Source organism: Dendrobates tinctorius, unplaced genomic scaffold (assembly GCF_039654945.1).
Source record: "Dendrobates tinctorius isolate UK_male_01 unplaced genomic scaffold, ASM3965494v1 ptg000086l, whole genome shotgun sequence".
Classification (NCBI taxonomy): Eukaryota; Metazoa; Chordata; class Amphibia; order Anura; family Dendrobatidae; genus Dendrobates; species Dendrobates tinctorius.
In genome coordinates this window covers 66480668-66500645 of record NW_027361754.1, presented here as the reverse complement: position 1 = coordinate 66500645, position 19978 = coordinate 66480668, and the positions used below count along the sequence as shown (strand labels likewise).

Below are 19978 nucleotides of genomic sequence, written 5' to 3'. Positions count from 1 at the left end.
TGTGAACTGTGAAGGCACTGGTATTTACATCTGTAAATCTAGACACAGATGGTTACCATATCGTTGTCACTGTAAATATTGTGGGCACGTTACTGTGTTTCCCACATTAAATAAAATTAAGACACAAAGTCACCACCCTCACCCTTTTGTAAGTGATGAAGCTGTTACAACGAGTTATACAACTTGTGCCTAAGTCCTTACATTAAAGAAGTTTTTGCTAAGGGTGTGTTCCCACATAAGACTCATAGAGCGACATAATGGATGTATATAGCTATAGATGTATATCTACATACTGTAAGGTAGCGCTGTCATTCGGGTAGGGGATACCTGCTTGGCAGCCAATAAATCACATCCAGCACAGGTTTTCCATAAAACAATCACAGTCCAAGCGGTTTATTTAGGCATCATAAACCATGACCAGCAACATAAAGTTCATATTAACAGCATAGCGTCCATGACAGAGCTTCACTCTGTTATCCCTGTGGTCACACAGGTTGTGCCATGTCCAGCACACAGGCACTCTTAGCCTCACAGTTATATCCCCTCTCTGGGTTTACCTCATGGCTGCTTCACCACGCTGCAGACGTCCATTCCCTCCAGGGAACTATCAGGCACGTGCAGCCATTAAACACAGCGTTCACTTGCTGTCAGGAAGACAGCCCCATCTCTCTGACAGGACCTTCCAAAACGGGCCAACCAGGTCCCAGCATTCACTCCATGTGGCCACCTTATATGGTCCGTAGCCACACCCACCGGGTCACATGTCTATGACCTCATCACAGGTCCTACAAGCCTTCATACATTTTAGTATGGTGTTCTAGAAACACCCCTGGGTGGATTTGTAGGTAGGTCTCCCTAACACATTGACACGAAAGATCATCTTTGCTGATCAGCACATAAGCAAGCCTTCATCTCAAGGCCACGCACCTTGAGATACATTACGATCATTCAGCATCCTACTCCTATCAGGACACTAGAAATGCTTATATGCCTGTCCTGGGACACCCACACAGCGCCCCCTAGCGGACACAGTGGTCACTACACCACAATACGTATATATGATCTATTTTATGCGTATATATGGACTGTACCATGGTACTTCAGTGACTGCTATAATAAGATCATGTGAGTGTTAAACATCTGGATATGGTTTTTCAAACCTAATATGTGCCCTGAATTTAATCTCCATCTTTTCATGCTGCCCACTTGACAGAAGCCCACGTTCACTTCAGTGTTTACATAAAGGTGGCATTGTTCGCGCGTTCTTCCCTCTGATTTCCCCACTAGCCCCCTCTATTCACTTCTAATCAAAGAGGCGTATAGAGCGCAGTGCAGCCATTGTTCGCTCTGTTCCTGTACAAGACATGTGCCGACTACAGGCAGCCACAAAGGTTAACGTCAACTCCTTTGAAAACAGGCGCAATAAATCCAATTATTGACGGTCAGGTTCTCTGGACGTTTTCCCCACACCAAGCATGATCTGATCACTGTGTGGAATTTCTTATACTATAGGAATTTTTTTTTTTTTTTTTTTTTTCATAATCCTGCTGTGCTGCATTCATCTTCTGGGTATAAATAAGGCTACTTTCACACTAGCGTCGTGTGACGTTCGTCGCAATGCGTCGTTTTGGAGAAAAAAACGCATCCTGCAAAGTTGCCCGCAGGATGCGTTTTTTCTCCATAGACTTGCATTAGCGACGTATGGCCACACGTCGCATCCATCGTGCGACGGATGCGTCGTGTTTTGGCGGCCGCAACGCACACAAACGTTACATGTAACATTTTTGTGCGTCGTGTCCGCCATTTTCAACCGCGCATGCGTGACCAAAACTCCGCCCCCTCCTCCCTGGACATTACAATGGGGCAGCTGATTCGTTGAAAAACTGCATCCGCCACCCCCGTTGTGCAAATCTTTCACAACGTGCGTCGTACCCGTACCGACGCTAGTGTGAAAGTAGCCTTAGGATATATTGTTGATTTGATGGAAAACTAATTCACCTGTAAACTTTTTTTTTTTTTTTTTTTTTTTTTTTTTTTTTTTAATTCTTCTAAGACATCATCTAATGTGGCAAATGCAAGACAATGATACAATGCAAGAGCACCCAACAGCTAGTTTCAGCATGCGCACCAGACCTCTCGATCCACCACTCACCATTTTGTTAAGCCAGCGAGACACCTTCCCTGGGTGACACATTAGTACTCGCGCACACCCAGCTTTCCCAAGCACCTGACAGGTACACTGCTTTTACTCTGGTATATCTCCGTGTAACAAAACCAAGATGTAGTGTCCCATTTTGATGTTGTGGGTACGTGTACAGTATCAAGAAACAAACTTATTAAATTTTAGCTTTAATACATAAAGTACAGTACATAAACTGCCAAAAAAATAAGACTTACACACGGTAAAAAAAACAGTAGCAAGCAAAAAGGTATAAAAAATAAAGAAGGGTCTTGTGAATAGGTCGGGGAGCAATTATTTGCAGAGAGAGACACAAATTAGGACACAGCTACAATACACCTGTGTCTCCCCAGGATCTAACCATGAGTTTCCACCTTCACCCCTCCTAAGGTTATTGACGACCAGGAGAGATGGACGCAGGACATAATTCTAATTTGTAATTTTCCCACAGGACCCTTCTAATGGAATAATATGACGGCCATATTTCCGAACATACATTCACCATCCTAAACACACCAAACGTGAATGAAATATCCATAGTTTGGGTTAATATTACATTTCCTTGGTTTCGAAAGCCCAAAAGCATTGGATCCTGGAGCTTGAGCCCACAAAAGCAATTATGTCCCACGATCCCAGATGTATCCTTGGATCGTGTTTATTTCTGATTATTGGCCATGGCATGCCATGTGATATCCCTGGTATAGGCTAGAGACTACCGGTCTATCTCAAGGGCAGTCTCTCTCCTTACATGTTTTAGCTCCTCTGTCCTAGCTAGGAATCTGTAATCTTTGGTCTACTACAAACGACGTGTCTCCTGACAAATTTAATTAGGACTTAAATGAGATCTTGCCAGGTATCTTTTTTTTTTTTTTTTTTTTTTTTTTTTTTTTTAATTAGTGATATCAAATTTTTATTTTTGTTATCCGTTATACCTCCATAACAAGAGTGAGTTTGTTTTGGGTATTTTTTTAACCTAGTGGTGTACTTATGGATGGTTCCAATCACTGAATGCCATCTGGAAAGGCAATGGGACAGATGTGTGATTGAGCACAAGTGGTAGTGGAGATTTTAACCCCGACAGATTTGTGCCAATCAGTCAGGCATTCCGATCATTGTACATTATTTTACCCGAGCTTAATAACTTGTGCAAGTTTAGACATTTCATATTAGGCCGACACAGGAGGTTGTCTGTGTCTAAAATTGGAGCAGACCAGGGGTTATTTTATTTGCCTGCCAAAAGAGCTTCACTCCAGGTTATTCTCCGCATCGGGTGATGACACTTGTCTCCATGTTTTGGAAAGAGGAAGTTTGCGCAGGGCGTGTGACGTTCTGTATGGTGGCAGGAAATGGAGAAGTAATGCAAGTTCGGCATAGTTAGGAGGTCAGTGTTTTTTTTTTTTGTTACACATCCTTAAAGAGAGCGAATGGTCACTTCCTTCTCTGTAGGGAGCAATGTTATGGCGGTTGGTATTTTACATACACGTAATGAAAGCAGAATGAAAGGTGCTGCCACCATCTTTTTTCTATAATTCTTCGCAAGCTAGGAGTACCTTAGACCTTAAAATAGACAGCTACTACAGTTTCCATTGTCTGCCGATCCTAATTTCCCTTTTACAGTTGCCGATAAATACTTCTGTTAGAAGAACTATCTTGAGTGAGAAGTGCTACATTGTATCGCGTACTGCATGAAAACCGCCAACAGACTCCCATTATGTAACACGCGGGCGACAATTAGTTCTCATTGTGCTTCCTCCATTACTCCTTCCCTGTCAGTACAATATAATAGAGCTTAAAATGTCCGAATAGAGAGAAAATCTATTGTAGGCAATCACTCCGCGAGATATAATGATTTATATTCTCAACCAGGAGCGTGGATCAGATTCCGGAATTTGTGGAATAGAAAGAAAATGAATATCAATAGAAATGAATTGCAGGTTTTGAGCATATGCAGCTAGTTTTTTCTTTGCCCTTGTGGTAGAGGTGACCTCTGTTGGTGTCTGCGGAAGGAGGTTCAACTGAGCCATGTATCATGAAAGTCTGGGCTTGGATCTGCACCTGTTCTGTACCATAGACTAAAGATTGTCATTTTCTACAGTGTCACTTTCTACAGTCTGAATTGTGATTTATGATGAAAATATTAAGTAATCTATCTATACAATAGGGGATAAGGTACTGATTGCTGGGCTTCTGATCACTAGGACCCTCCATGGTCCTGCGGTCAAGGATCCAATCCAAGAACTGGAAACTAGAAAGCCACTGTGGAGGTACACATGGTAGACCTTGACGCCATTCATTGCCTATGGGAAAGTCTGAGAAATCAGAGCCACCACTCTTTTTCTGCCACCCACATAGACAATGAATGGTGCAGAGGAGTACACATGCGCACCTCCACGCCATTGATTCTTAATGGGACTGCTAGAAATAACTGAGCCCAGCTCTTCATATCTTAATGCAAACCGTTTAGCTTTTTGGGAATTACCCGATCATATTTATGGCCACTTTTAGAAGTGGAACTTCCCTTTAACAAAGTGGAAACCTTCACCTGTATGTGAGTTTCTTTTTTTTATGGCTACAGACACTTTTACTTTTTCTATGCCCTACTTCTCCAGTGTTATCCCGGCCAGCTAAGTTTATAGAAAGTTAATTCATTAATGCTCAGGAATGGTTTTCCTTCTATGCTGAACCCTTTAATACACAGTCCCCTTTCCTATTGCTATTCTCTAGGGGTTTTCTATTAGCTGATGAATCCCAGCCAAAATCGGGTCGTTCTATCCCTTCTACTCCTCTAAAAGCTCTTAATTGGTAAATGACATTAGCGATATTACCTAACCGGCTTTGTACACCTTAGCCATTTATAATCGGCGCGTCGTCTACTCTTGTCAGTTTCGAGAGCGTAAACACTCGAGAATGAATTAATAGCCAATAAACAGCTGACAGTTTTACTTTTGCTGCATGAAATACTCTAATTTTTTTTAATCAAGGCTTACTTTACATTGAATACTTGAAAGTTGTTGTGTTTTTTTTTGCTTTTATTTTTTATTTTTTTTAATTTCTATCTGCTGCACTAATGAACATCCAGCCCAGCTATCGGAATTATACAAAGTATTCTTTTTCTATGTTTAGTGGGATCATTCTTCAAGAAAATACTTAAAGGGCGTCTGGTTTATATTTATATGGGGTTGTCTTTCCATTACTAGTTAAGCTGACACAGATCAGATTCTGATGTTGTGGTCTTCTAATTCTGCAATGGGCCGCTGCTGGGTAATTGTGGTATTACATGACCCCCAATTAACTTACTGTTCATTAAATTAATCCCTATCGATAACTTACAAACTTGGTAAAGCCTTTTTAATGGGCCGGAGAAAACAATCCCCTTCGTAGACCACCATGAAATAAATAATTTGCTGTTTAGGGAAAATACCCATATAGGTGTTTTGTTTTGTTTTTTGTTTTTTTTTGTTTGTTTTTTTGTTTGTTTTTTTGTCCATTGAGTGACACTACTCATGTTATTGCTGGTGAAATTCACCATAAACCACTCAAAAGGGCTTGGCCTACAGCTTTCCCACGTCCCCCTAAAAGGGAGTCTGTCAGCACAAAATGACTGTTCAAACCAACCAAGTACATCGCACACTGCTCCCTTTGTATGACCAATCAGTTTGTGACATGTTCACATCTGCACATCTGTTTTTTTTAAAGCCAGAACGGTTAGTAAATTAAGAGAAGTGGATAGAGATCCAAAATAAGTAGGTAGGAAAGTGCACAAAACTACTTTGCCACTCCAAGGGTGCACCGAGTGCCTGTGCTTGGTGTGAACAGTCATTTTGTGCTGACAGACTCCCTGAACATGCATGCTTAGATTGCCCAAGAATGCAGATTTATTTAAGGCCGGTTTCACATTAGCGTCTTTGTGCGCTGCGTTAGCGGCGCATCCATGCGCATGCGTCATCCGCCCCTATCTTCAACATGGGGGGGCGCATGGACATGCGTATATATGCGTTCGCATGAGTTTTTGAACTCATGCGTCGTCTGGGCATGTGCGCCGGGGCGCGGCTGACGCAACATGTTGCATTTTTCTGGCACCGAAGTTCCGTCTAAAAACACATGCGCACGCTTGTGCACGGAATGCATCAAAAGAATGCATTACAGTCTATGGGAACACATATGTGCGCAAGCACATGCGTTCGCGTGCACATGCATTGTCTGAGCAAACAAATCCAGGAACTTGTTTAAAGCCACCCACCAAAAAAAATATATAAAAATAGTGGGTGGGCATTGCTAGTTCACTTCTCTACAGACAAGCAAGCTGCAAGAGGAGACCAGGAGACTTCCGCAAAAGCAAGAAACAAGCCGACATCCAAATCCAGATTGTGGTACAAACTGTCCATCCGAAGATGCATCTTGACGCAGGATACAGGAGCAAAATGGGAGGATTTCATAATTGTATATATCCAGAAATTATCATGGAATTTCTTCTTGAATTTTTTTTTTTTTTTTTTCCAATCAAACGCTTGCGCATGTAAACGCAGCATTTTTATGGGTATGCGTTAAGCTCATTCAACTTAAAGTGTGCGTTTACATGCATTTTTGCATGCGTTTTTAGGTGCGCACGAAACGCTGCGCACTTAGACGCTAATGTGAACCTAGCCTAAGAGGGGGATAAGCACTTCATCGGTGCATGAATTGCAGTCACACCCAGAACTTGGAGCATGAGACAGCCAAAAAGTTCCCTTTAGCCTATTTAGTCCAGCATTATAAAGACCAGTGAGAGTTGGTCACGTCCGTGACTGCTGGCAGAGGCGGACACTGACAGCTTGGGGCCCCTGTGCAAGAAGTGTGTCTGGGCCCCCCTCCCTGCCCGCTACGTCTCTTATGATGAGAGCATTCTGGCAATGAGACCCTGAAGCCTCGGGCTCCGAGAAACAAGGCAGATTGCCCTCAATATTACTGCCCTGCAAGCAGGGGCGTACGTAGCAATCACAAGGCCCAATAGCAAAAGTTATATTTGGGCCCACATCTAAAAAATACATATTTATGTTTTTTCACTGAGATGGGTATATATACTGTGTGTAATACATAAAAAAAAAAAAAAAAATATATATATATATATATATATATATATATATATATATATATATATATACATACATACATACATACATACATACATACATACATACATACATACACACACACACTAGATTATGGCCCGATGCTATCGCATCAGGAGGATGCGATAGCATCACACCTCTTGCCATGTTAACCCTCAACACACACACTCCTCTCACCTTTCACCATCTCCACTCACTTTCACTCCACATACGACCCCTTCTCTCACTCCGTCTCTCATACTCACGCCGTCATCGCCGCTGCTCCACGATTCCCGACATCTTCTGCCGGCGCCATCCTGGATCTAGACGTTGTCCACGCCGGCGACATGTTCTTGCGGCGACGCCATCTTGAGTATCGTGAAATCCCGCGATACTAAAGATGGCGTCGCCAGAAGAACATATCACCGGCGTGGACGACGTCAGGATCCAAAATGGCGTTGGCGAAATCTCGCGAGTTTTCGCCGATGCCATTTTGGATCCCGACGTCGTCCTCACCGGCGACATGTTCTTGCGGCGACGCCATCTTGAGTATCGCGGGATTTCGCCGATCCAAAATAGCGTCGCCGGCGTGGAGGACGTCGGGATCCAAAATGGCGTCGGCGAAATCTCGCGAGATTTCACCGATGCCATTTTGGATCCCGACATCCTCCATGCCGGCGACATGTTCTTGCGGCGACGCTATCTTGACTATCGCGGGATTTCGCCGATCCAAAATGGCGTCGCCGCAAGAACATGTCGCCGGCATGGAGGACGTCTGGATCCAGGATGGCGCCAGCGGAAGAAGATGTCGGGGATCGTGGATCAGCGGCGATGACGGCGTGAGTATGAGAGACGGAGTGAGAGAAGGGGTCGTATGTGGAGTGAAAGAGTGAGTGGAGATGGTGAAAGGTGAGAGGACTGTGTGTGTTGAGGGTTAACATGGAAAGAGGTGTGCGGTGACGTCACCGGTTACAACTGGACGGAAGTTGTTACAACCGGAAGCTGCTTAGGGCATCTATTATTTTATATATATATATTTATTATATCCGTTATCCTGCCTGCAGACATGGCTGACGCTTTAGTTGGCACATGACAGAAATTGTGCAGAGCGACTCCTCGTGGCAGAGCCCAACAATGTATATATTACATTTTATGTCTGGTGCCTGTATCATCTGGTTTCTGCTCTATTCATTGTCTATGGAACTGATGGAAATAGCCGAGCGCAGTGCTCAGCAGTTCTATAGATAATGAATAGAGCTGGGGGCCCAGTAGTTGAATCCCCAGTAATCAGCAAGTTATCCATGATCTGCTGCATCACACACACATCGTACATACATGTACTGTACATACACACAGATACACATACCGTACATGCATACACATACACACATAGTCATGGCCAAAAGTTTAGAGAATGACACAAATATTATATTTTCACATGATCTGCTGGCCTCTGGTTTTTATGTGTGTTTGTCAGATGTTTTTATCACATACAGAAATATAATTGCAATCATATTATGAGTAGCAAAAGGTTATATTGACAGTTAGAATGAGTTAATGCAGCAAGTCAATATTTGCAGTGTTGACCCTTCTTCTTCAGGACCTCAGCAATTCTCCCTGGCATGCTCTCAATCACCTTCTGGATCAAATCCTGACTGATAGCAGTCCATTCTTGCAAAATCAATGCTTTTATTTTGTCTGAATTTGAAGGTTTTTGTTTGTCCTCCCGTCTCTTGATGATTGACCACAAGTTCTCAATGGGATTAAGATCTGTGGAGTTTCCAGGCCATGGTCCCAAAATCTCTGTTTTGTTCCCTGAGCCATTTAGTTATCACCTTTGCTTTATGGCAAGGTGCTCCATCATGTTGAAAAAGGCATTGTTGATCGCCAAACTGCTCTTGGACGGTTGGGAGAAGTTGCTCTTGGAGGACATTCTGGTACCATTCTTTATTCATGTCTGTGTTTTTAGGCAAGACAGAGAGCCCATTCCCTTGGCTGAGAAGCCACCCCACACATGAATGGTTTCAGGATGCTTGACATTTGGCATGAGACAAGACTTGTGGTAGCGCTCACCTGTCTTCTCCGAATAAGCCGTTTTCCAGGTGTCCCAAACAATCGAAAAAAAGGGGATTCATCTGAGAAAATGACTTTACCCCAGTCCTCAGCAGTCCACTCCCTGTACCTCTTGCAGAATATCAGTCTGTCCATGATGTTTTTTCTGGAGAGAAGTGGCTTCTTTGCTGCCCTCCTTGAGACCAGGCCTTGCTCCAAGAGTCTCCGCCTCACAGTGCGTGCAGATGCAGTCACACCTGCCTGCTGCCATTCCTGAACAAGCTCTGCACTGCTGGTAGCCCGATCCCGCAGCTGAAACACTTTTAAGAGACGGTCCTGGCGCTTGCTGGTCTTTCTTGGGCGCCCTGGAGCCTTTTTGGCAACAAGGGAACCTCTCTCCTTGAAGTTCTTGATGATGCGATAGATTGTTGACTGAGGTGCAATCTTTCTAGCTGCGATACTCTTCCCTGTTAGGCCATTTTTGTGCAGTGCAGTGATGACTGCACGTGTTTCTTTAGAGATAACCATGGTTAACAGAAGAGAAACAATGATGCCAAGCACCAGCCTCCTTTTAAAGTGTCCAGTGGTGTCATTCTTACTTAATCATGACAGATTGATTTCCAGCCCTGTCCTCATCAACACCCACACCTGTTAATGGAGCAATCACTGAAACGATGTTAGCTGGTCCTTTTAAGGCAGGGCTGCAATGATGTTGAAATGTGTTTTGGGAGATAAAGTTAATTTTCTAGGCAAATATTGACTTTGCAAGTAATTGCTGTTAAGCTGATCACTCTTTATAACATTCTGGAGTATATGCAAATTGCCATTAGAAAAAATGAAGCAGTAGAATTTTTAAAAAATATTTGTCATTCGCTAAACTTTTGGCCATGACTGTATACTGTATATGCATACACACATACACAGAGCATACATACACCATACATATCCACAGATAAACCCTTATATACAGTACATACATACACCATACATGAATACACAGATATATCCTACATACACAAATACACCATACATGCACACATACACATACATATACCGTATATGCATACACACATACACATAACATACACCATACATACACAAACACATATACAGTACATACATACACATACCATACATGCATATACACAGATATATCGTACATACACACACATACATACCATAGATACAGACACTGTACATAACTATACCGTACATACACACACACTTATATACACATACATACACATACCATACATACACACACTTGTATAAACATATAGTATCTACATATACATACACATACCGTACATACATGCACATAGACGTACACCATACATACATACACACATATACCGTACATGCACAGACTTGCATACATGCACATAGACATACACCATATATACATACACACATGCCGTACATACACACTGTACATACCTATACCGCACATAAACACACACTTATATACATAGTATACACATATACATACACACACTTCTATACACATATAGTATACATATATCTACACATATACCATACATACACACATTTGCATACAATTTCAAATTCAAAGAAGCTTTATTGGCAGGACTAAATAACATAAGTTTTGAAAAAGCAAGTGGACAAAAGGGGATAGGGACAACGGATCCGCTTTCTGCCATTTTGGCGGATATTAACTGACACAAAAAACTGAAGTGTGAAACAGGCCTCCTTTGTCTTTGAAAAACATGCACTTTAGAAATAAAATGCTTTGTATAAGGCCATTATCTGTAGTTCTACTAGGTGTGAAATTTGAAAATCGTCAATTCTGAATGTCTGAGTGATATTAATGGATCTTACCTGTCGTGCCTTACCTGGAGAAGATTGTACCCAGTCATACCTTGGAACAATGGTGGACATACGGCATGTGCAGCCGTGCGGCTGCATCGGGGCCCGGTGGTGGAGGGGGGCTAATAATGAGGGCAATCTGGACCATTTCTACAGCCCTGAGGCTCCGCGGGGGCTCTGGCCAGATTGCTCTCGTGCGGCGGGCAGTGAGAAATCCCTGCATCTCCACTGCCTGTAGGAGAAAATGGCAGCAGAGTAGAGCTGCAAGGAGTCTTCCTGCCCGCGCTTTTGTCACAGACGCGCGGCTGGATGATGTCATCATTCAGCACACGGCTGTGCCAGAGACAGGAAGCTGCCGGTGATGCTGCAGGATACGTGCCGAGTGATGTGTGCGTGCGTAGAGGTGAGTGGTGCTGTGTTTGTGCTGCGGCTACTGGGGATTGTGCAGAGAGGTGCTGTATGTGCGGTGGCGTGTGTAGGTGGAGGAGAGGGCAGTGACGGGGGTGGTGAGGAGGAGACAATGATGGGGTGGTAGTGGAAAGGGCAATGATGGGGGGAGTGGTGAAAAGGGCAATGATGGGGGGAGTGGTAAAAAGGGCAATGATGGGGGGAGTGGTGAAAAGGGCAATGATGGGGGGAGTGGTGAAAAGGGCAATGATGGGGGGGTGGTGAAAAGGGCAATGATGGGGGGAGTGGTGAAAAGGGCAATGATGGGGGGAGTGGTGAAAAGGGCAATGATGGGGGGAGTGGTGAAAAGGGCAATGATGGGGGGGAGTGGTGAAAAGGGCAATGATGGGGGGAGTGGTGAAAAGGGCAATGATGGGGGGAGTGGTGAAAAGGGCAATGATGGGGGGAGTGGTGAAAAGGGCAATGATGGGGGGAGTGGTGAAAAGGGCAATGATGGGGGGGAGTGGTGAAAAGGGCAATGATGGGGGGGAGTGGTGAAAAGGGCAATGATGGGGGGGAGTGGTGAAAAGGGCAATGATGGGGGGGAGTGGTGAAAAGGGCAATGATGGGGGGGAGTGGTGAAAAGGGCAATGATGGGGGGAGTGGTGAAAAGGGCAATGATGGGGGGGAGTGGTGAAAAGGGCAATGATGGGGGGGAGTGGTGAAAAGGGCAATGATGGGGGGAGTGGTGAAAAGGGCAATGATGGGGGGAGTGGTGAAAAGGGCAATGATGGGGGGAGTGGTGAAAAGGGCAATGATGGGGGGAGTGGTGAAAAGGGCAATGATGGGAGTGGTGGGGGAGAACAAAGATTGTGGTCTTGGAAAGGGAAATGATGGAGGTTGTGGGAGAGAACAATGATAGGGAATGGAGTTGGAAATGGCAATGATGGGGTTGGTGGGCGAGAAGGCAATGATGGAGGTGGTGGAAAGGACGAGGGGAGAGACACAAGTATGTATACAATATATGTGACCTTGTTTTCAGGGCTGCGATGAGCATTGTGACAAGACAAGTCGTGGCTGGGAGATGTTGACATGTCTGAGATGGAGAAGAAACAGCAGAAAGCGGCTCTGATCAGACGAGACGTCATCGGTAAGTGCTTGGATGTAGATGATATTCTGTTTCTGCACTGTGTGACTTGGAGTAATAATGTTATCTGTAATATCCTTTATTCATTTTCATATTTGTGTGAAATGTCCGAGTGCTTCCAGATTTTTTTATTAGACTGCACACGTACTCCGTTGTACAGGTCCATTCTCACACACATGAAAATCACGGATCTGAGAGTGTTTAGTTCTGATACGATTTTGAGGATCGGCATAGGACATGTGCAATGCGTCTGTAAAAGCGCACAGCACACACACTGCGCAAGGATACAGGAATGTAACCTTATTATTTATAGCGCAGTCCATTAGTATATAGTATACTTATTATGTATAGCACAGTCTCTTAGTATATAGTATACTCACTTATGTATAGCACAGTCCCTTTTGTATATAGTGTACTCACTTATGTATAGCACAGTCCCTTTGTATATAGTGTACTCACTTATGTATAGCGCTGTCCTTAGTTACATAGTTTCCTCTTTAATTATGTGTAGCACTGTCCTTTATTATGTACCATCCTCTCTAGTTATATATGGTGCCGTCCTTTATTATATAGCTTCCTCTGCTGTAATGTTCAGTACTGTCTCTTACATGGTGTATTCTTGTTGTTCACAGCGCCCTCTTTTATTAGATAGTCCCCTCTCTTGGCTATAAAATGACTGCTGATGAAGCAGCCGGTGACCAGACTACCAGTCTATCAGCTCCTCCATTAGAAAAGAAGCTTTCCCATGGTACATCAGCCGTTATTGCATTATCTTTAGTAATCTTTAAAACCCGATTTGTAAATCCCCCATCACACACAGCGATCTCACTAGCGAGATCGCTGCTGAGTCACAAGTTTTGTGATGCAACAGCGATCGCACCAGCGAGATCGCTGTGTATGACACCTATCAGCGACCGGCCCCCTTGCCGGTATCGCTGATCGTTGTTGGAAAGCCATGGACGTTTTTTTGATCGCTGGTCTCCCGCTGGGCAGCACGCATCGCTGCGTGTGACAGGCGGGAGACCAGCGATAAGCGCGCTGGTAACTAAGGTAAACGCAGGGTTTCTAAGCAGCGCGCGGTGCTTAGAAACCCTCTGTGTACCTTAGTTACCAGCGCACTGATGCAGGGAGCTGGTAACCAAGGTACACATCGGGTTTCTAAGTGACGCACGCTGCTTAGAAACCCGATGTGTACCTTGTTACCATCTCCCTGCATCAGCGCGCTGGAAACTAACGTACACAGCGACGCGCCCGCTCGGCGTTGCTGCTGCTGATCGCTAGTGAAGCTGCCTGTTTGACAGCTCACCAGCGATCATGTAGCGACACACCAGCGATCCTGACAAGTTAGTATCGTTGTCGGGATCGCTGGTGAGCCGCTGTTTGTGACGGGGCCCTAAGGGACGGAGGTGTTCATAACAAGTGATGGCACTGTGTAATAAGAGATGGCAATATACATCTTATTATACATTTATTATATGTAATCTGTAGCTTTGTCACCATAAAAGGTAGGGGGGACCAGACACATTTGTTGCACAGGGGCCCCAAGCTGTTAAGGCCAGTTTGGTGACGTTACAGCGATGTCGAAATGACATTGTTGCGTGGGACACGTAGCAACGATCAGTCTGGGCCATAAATTTGTTGTTGGTCTCTCGCTGTCACACGCAGCGATGTGTGCTGCCCAGCGGGAGACCAACGATTAGCGAGCTCCCAGCGCCATACAGCAGATGCTGGGAACTGGTATCCAGGGTAACTAAGTGCCGCGTGGCGCTTAGATACCCGCTGTTTACCCAGGATACCAGCATGCTCGCTGGTCCTGATCGGGTATCCAGGGTAAACAGCGGGTTACTAAGCGCCGCACGGCACTTAGATACCCGCTGTTTACCCTGGATACCTGCATTCTCGCTGGTGTCTGCCAATGTGACTGCTCACCAGCGATCAGCTAACTATGTCCCAGGGATCCCATCCACGTCAGATCGCTGGGACATTGAAGTGTATAACGGGGCCCTTAGTGTCCACCTCTGCCTTGTAGTGACTGCCAGCGGCGGACAAGATTAGCTGCTCCACATCCTAGCAAGGAATGAAAAAACCTCATTGTGTTTGCTCGGAGGAGCCTGGGGAGCGCACGGCGTGTTAGAACAAATAACAGGTTTTATGATTCTTATAACCACCTTTTTATTGGTTTCAGACTCAATGGCAAGTTCTGCCATATTGGCCCCTTCCTAATTACATTACTATATTACCATCGCTGCTCTTTTTTTTTTTTTTTTTTTTTTTTTTTTTTTTACCAGAAAGGTGATGAAAATTAGCCCCCTCGTATCCTTCCCTGCTGGATGAGTAGTATCTTTGTGGCGGGCATCATTGTTGTGTGTCCATCATGCCTTATTTGAGACTTTGGTTAGTGGAGGCCTAAGTACACACTGTCTTTTCAGACTCACATCACTGTCATGCCGATCAGTCTCTAGACCTTCTTCTTCCAGCAAAAAGAATATATTTACCGTATATACTCGTGTATAAGCCGACCCCCCCCCCCCCCCCCCCTAATTTTGCCACAAAAAACTGGGAAAACTTATTGACCCCCATATGCTGCTCCATAGATTATGTCCCCATATGCTGCTCCATAGATTATGCCCCCATATGCTGCTCCATAGATTATGCCCCCATATGCTGCTCCATAGATTATGCCCCCATATGCTGCTCCATAGATTATGCCCCCATATACTCCCAAAAAATAGCCATGCTCACCTCTTCTGGGTCCATCGCCGCTGTCTGCCGCTTCTTGTGTCAGTGACTGTTCAGCCAGCAGAGGGACGGTGCGCACTAACCACGTCACCGCGCCCCCTGCTGCCTAAACATCACTGACACAGGATGCAGCAGAGAGAGCGGTGAGCAGCGATGGACCAGGGGACAGGTAAATATCGCTATACTCATCCATCCTGCCGCGGTCTCTGCAGCCTCGCGCATATTCATAAGTGTAATGAGCGGTACCACGTGACCGCTGAAGACAGGAAGGGAGACGGAGGAGAAGGGAGGCTGCAGAGACCGCGGCAGGACAGGTAAGTATGATCTCTGACACCCCCACCGACCCCCAGGTATATGACCCGTGTATAAGCCGAGAGGGGGACTTTCAGCCGAAAAAAATGGGCTGAAAATCTCGGCTTATACACGAGTATATACAGTATGTAATGGAAATGGTATAAAAGGGGATCCATGCAGGATGGCACAGAAAGATAGATAACCACATGTTCAACCGCCCATCATATCATTAGTGGAGACATCCAGGAGAGGAATATGAAAAACCAGAAGAAATGGCTGCCAAAATGATCCAGACAGGCACATCTCACCAGAACGACTATCCTGTAAAAACCACAAAATGGGAATTGGAGTGGGTTTTCATGGATCATCGTATATAAGAATTCTCTGCATTCCACACCAAAAAAAAAAAAAAAAAACGGACTTCTATAAAGTTTTCAGGCCACACTTCATAGCCACCAGTTAGATTCTGATTACTCAGCTGAGATGGGGATTAAATAAATCTAATTATATATGTATCCAATAGAATACCATGAGCATGTTCGAGACCAGATGTGATGTTTTTTCTTGAAATTGTGCAAATCATTAAGGGGATTTGTCTTCATTGTTTTAGAAAAATAAAAATGGATACAAGTGGCTTTCAAACAACTGCTCTTCCCCAGTCTATTTGCCTTCCTTCACCTCTGTTGTGTCCCACGAATGGGAATAACCTGTAATGTATATTCTGAGTTTTTTCCTCCAATCTGCAAAATTCCCTGTTGTTGCTAGGTAGAATCAGACTGTGAAGATTGTCACTTTGTCCCTCCCGTAGTTGAGCTCTGTATTAGGTTGCTCCTCCCTTCTTCAGTTTAGCCTAAAGCAGCCATTACTCAAGATGCATGTGTACTCCCCTGTATAGATAACTCCTTTTTACCTACTGTTCATTGTAAACTAATGCAAGATTTTGGAAGAAAACAGCATAGTTTCTCCTGGTCTTTCTACAGTTGCATTGCCAGTAGAGTTAACCTATCTGCAGACGCCTGGTGGTGTGAGTACGAGTTACACAATTGTCTAAGAAGCTGATAGTTAGAACGCTTGAGATTTACAGCCATAAAGAAGAGGCAGATTAACCAGCGCTGTCATCATAAAGTGCTAATTTGGAGTACAGATGATGGCAGTGAAAGGGTCGGCTCAGCATTTGTTTCACTAAGGCCTCATTCACACGTCAGTGATTTTTTTCCTGTACGCAAAAAAAAAAGATCAATGTTTTTTTTTTATAGTGTCATCAGTTTTTGGTCCGCATCAGAGATGAGCGAATTTGATCAGGTCAGGGCTTATTCGGCAAGCTATAGCACTTACCGAATAAGCTGCAGTGGGAACCCAGCTTCCTGAAACGCTCAGGCTTAGTTGTTCGGCTCTGCAGCTGCATGTGTCGCGGCTGTGTGGCTGTCAAGCACATGTATGGAGAGCCCAACAAACAGGCTCTCCATGCATGTGTCGCGAGTGTCACACAGCCGCGACACATGCAGCTGCAGAGCCGAACAACTAATAAGCCTGAGCGTTTCAGGAAGCTGGGTTCCCTCTCCAGCTTATTCGGTAAGTGCTATAGCTTGCCGAATAAGCCCTGACCTGATCAAATTCGCTCATCTCTGGTCAGCATCAATCAGCTTTTGGTCTGCATCAGTCCTTGATAAGCTTCTTCTCTAATAACTAGTGTATGGATAACTGACAGCAAACGGATGGTGGTGAGTGCTGTTTTTTTTTTTTTTTTTTTTTTTCATGGATCCATAGCCTTGCATTGTGGATCCAACACTCATGGACTGGCCAGGACTGGCCGTCAGCTCTTCCGACCCAAGTGTGTCAGCTATGTTTCTATGCAGCTCTCACGCTAGGATCCGGAGAGCCGCGGCCAGTCCGAGATTATGTTCCAATCTTGGTACGGTTTAGACGCCTTTCTGACTGCGCCCTAAAGACAACACTCAGAGGAGAAGACATGGGCTGACCCTTTCACTGCCAGCATCTGTACTCCAAATGAATGCACTCGAATATCAATACAGCTGAAGGCAAATAGACTGGGGAAAAGCAGGGGGTTTGAATCCACTTACATGCAATTTTTTGAATTTTTTTTCTTTTCAGGAATGAAGACTAACCCCTAATAATGGCTGCAGAAAAAATGTACACCAATGATGTGTGGTTTCCTTTATTTTTTTGTAGCACCTTACCATGTTAGTGCTGTGGTGTTTTCTAGGAAAATTGTCACCTTAATGTATTGCGTTTCAGGCTGGCTTCTGCTTTTCTGGTAACGTATTCCATTTATCAGGCAGCCATGTAAATGTTGTTGCCCTGGGATACGAATGAGTTTCTCCGCATTCCGCGTAATAGATAGCAGAATATCCAAAGAGCAGCTTGGTGTCATCTCCCCGGGCAAAGGGAGAGCGAGGGAAAAAAAGACCAATTCTGTCTGCACCCATGAATACACAGCAGAGCGGGAGAATCTGGAGTGAATGTAAAATCAAGGTTTTTAATAAAAGTTGCTGGAGCGAATCCACAAACTAATTAAAGTTGTTTTAAATTCACGAATCCCCTCAAAGCACTAATGATATCACAATGTGCACGGAGACGGTCACCATATTATCGGCCTTTGCTGCCGACTCTGTAGTTGGTCACTTAATAATTGCCATGTCGGCTGCTATAAAGCCTCGTAGGTCAGCTGCAAGTCAAACTGGCCGCAGCTGTCTGTCATCTGAAAATATTACCTTAGAGGAAAGTAACTGCATGAACAGCGATCCATTCTCCATTGAGCCTAATAGAAATAATGAAAAAAAGATTTTTTATTTTTTTTTGCGGGAGAGAAGTCCCCCAAAAAACACAAAAAAACATTTTTGACAAAGTTGAGCAAAAATATTGGCGCTGACTTGCTCCATCTTCCAGTCGGTCCTCTGAACTACGTCAGGCTTTACTTTTGCACCTGACGTCTCCGGAACGTAGATCATGATGTCGAATGACACCTTGACGTTCTGCAATGCCATGACATCGAGGGGCCTAGGAGGTGCCCAAGATGCCAGGCACCCAGAAGTGAAAACTGCCTTCCTCATTTTCTTTTCTCTCCAACTTGTTACCAATATGTAGTGAAGACAGATATTGTATAAGGAATCTGTAGGAAAGGAGGAATTATATATGGTTTGTGATCAAATGTAAATAAAAAAAAGTGTATGTATAGAGACAGAGACGGATATAGATATTTCCTTCTCACCCCCCCAATGGGGGTGGTGTTTTTTTCCTTTCTCATTCTCGGGTCCTCTACCAGAGGCCTAGGAGTTTGAGGGTTCTGTTTTATTGTCAGTGTCAGAAAAGTTTCCACAAAATGGGTTTAGAAAGTAATGTGTCTCTACAGCTGTCCCGCTGTAGGCCATTGTGAATAAGGAACGTCCGTATACAATGGAGCGATTTCTCCTAAAATGGGCACAGAGAGCACCTTTGAGCAGAGTCTGGCCCCTTCTGTGCCATCTTGCTGTTGTGCCATGTACAGGTGGCAGCAGTGCACATCTGTGTATAAAATTCTCATCACTAATTTCTTGCCTTTAAGCCATTCCTGTTGGTGTTTAGATGCCAAATTTTTGTTCCCACAGGAATGTTCATTCTTGGAAAATGATGATGACATTTTACTTACGGTGAACAGAAAATTAAAGGGAACCTGTCATGTTGAAAATGGTCTGTCTTCTGCAGGTGGGATGTTTTAGAAGCAAGATAGAGATGAACAGATTCATGTACATTTTGGTTTGAAAATTTTCAGTAAAATTTTGCCTTTTATTCAGAGAAAGCCTTGGTGTTTTGTATGCATATGAGTCCAGTGGGTGGTCTTATTTAGTGATTGACAGTCTTCCCTCTGACTGTTCATACAGAGATCGCTGTCAGTCACTCAATGTAACCACCCACTGGACTCATTGAGTAGGACCACCCACAGGACTCATCTGCATACAAACTCCAGAGACTTCGACAAATAAAATAAGTTATACTGAATCTTTTCCAATAAACTTGTATATCCCTCTGCTCAGCTTATCTTACTTTATACCATAGTGTCCACTGATCGGATGCATGTACAATGTGATTAGGTTCCTTTTAACTTTATGAACTGATTTACTAGAACACTTTTCTGTAAAGGTGTTGCCTGATAAATGGCCTCTATCCATAAGCCTATGGCTGTCAGAAGTCTTCTCCTGATCACCTAGAATAGAGAGCCTCGGTCCCTTGTTCTGGTGGTCATAACACCTCCATGAATGGATGGCCATT

The 19978-nt window shown here is 44.3% G+C and overlaps 1 protein-coding gene across 8 annotated transcripts in view; it reads left to right on the top strand.

The window, feature by feature from the left end:
• KAZN (kazrin, periplakin interacting protein) overlaps positions 1–19978 on the top strand; it is a 901428-nt gene that overhangs the window by 840510 nt on the left and 40940 nt on the right. The gene's annotated exons all lie outside the window — the stretch shown is intronic.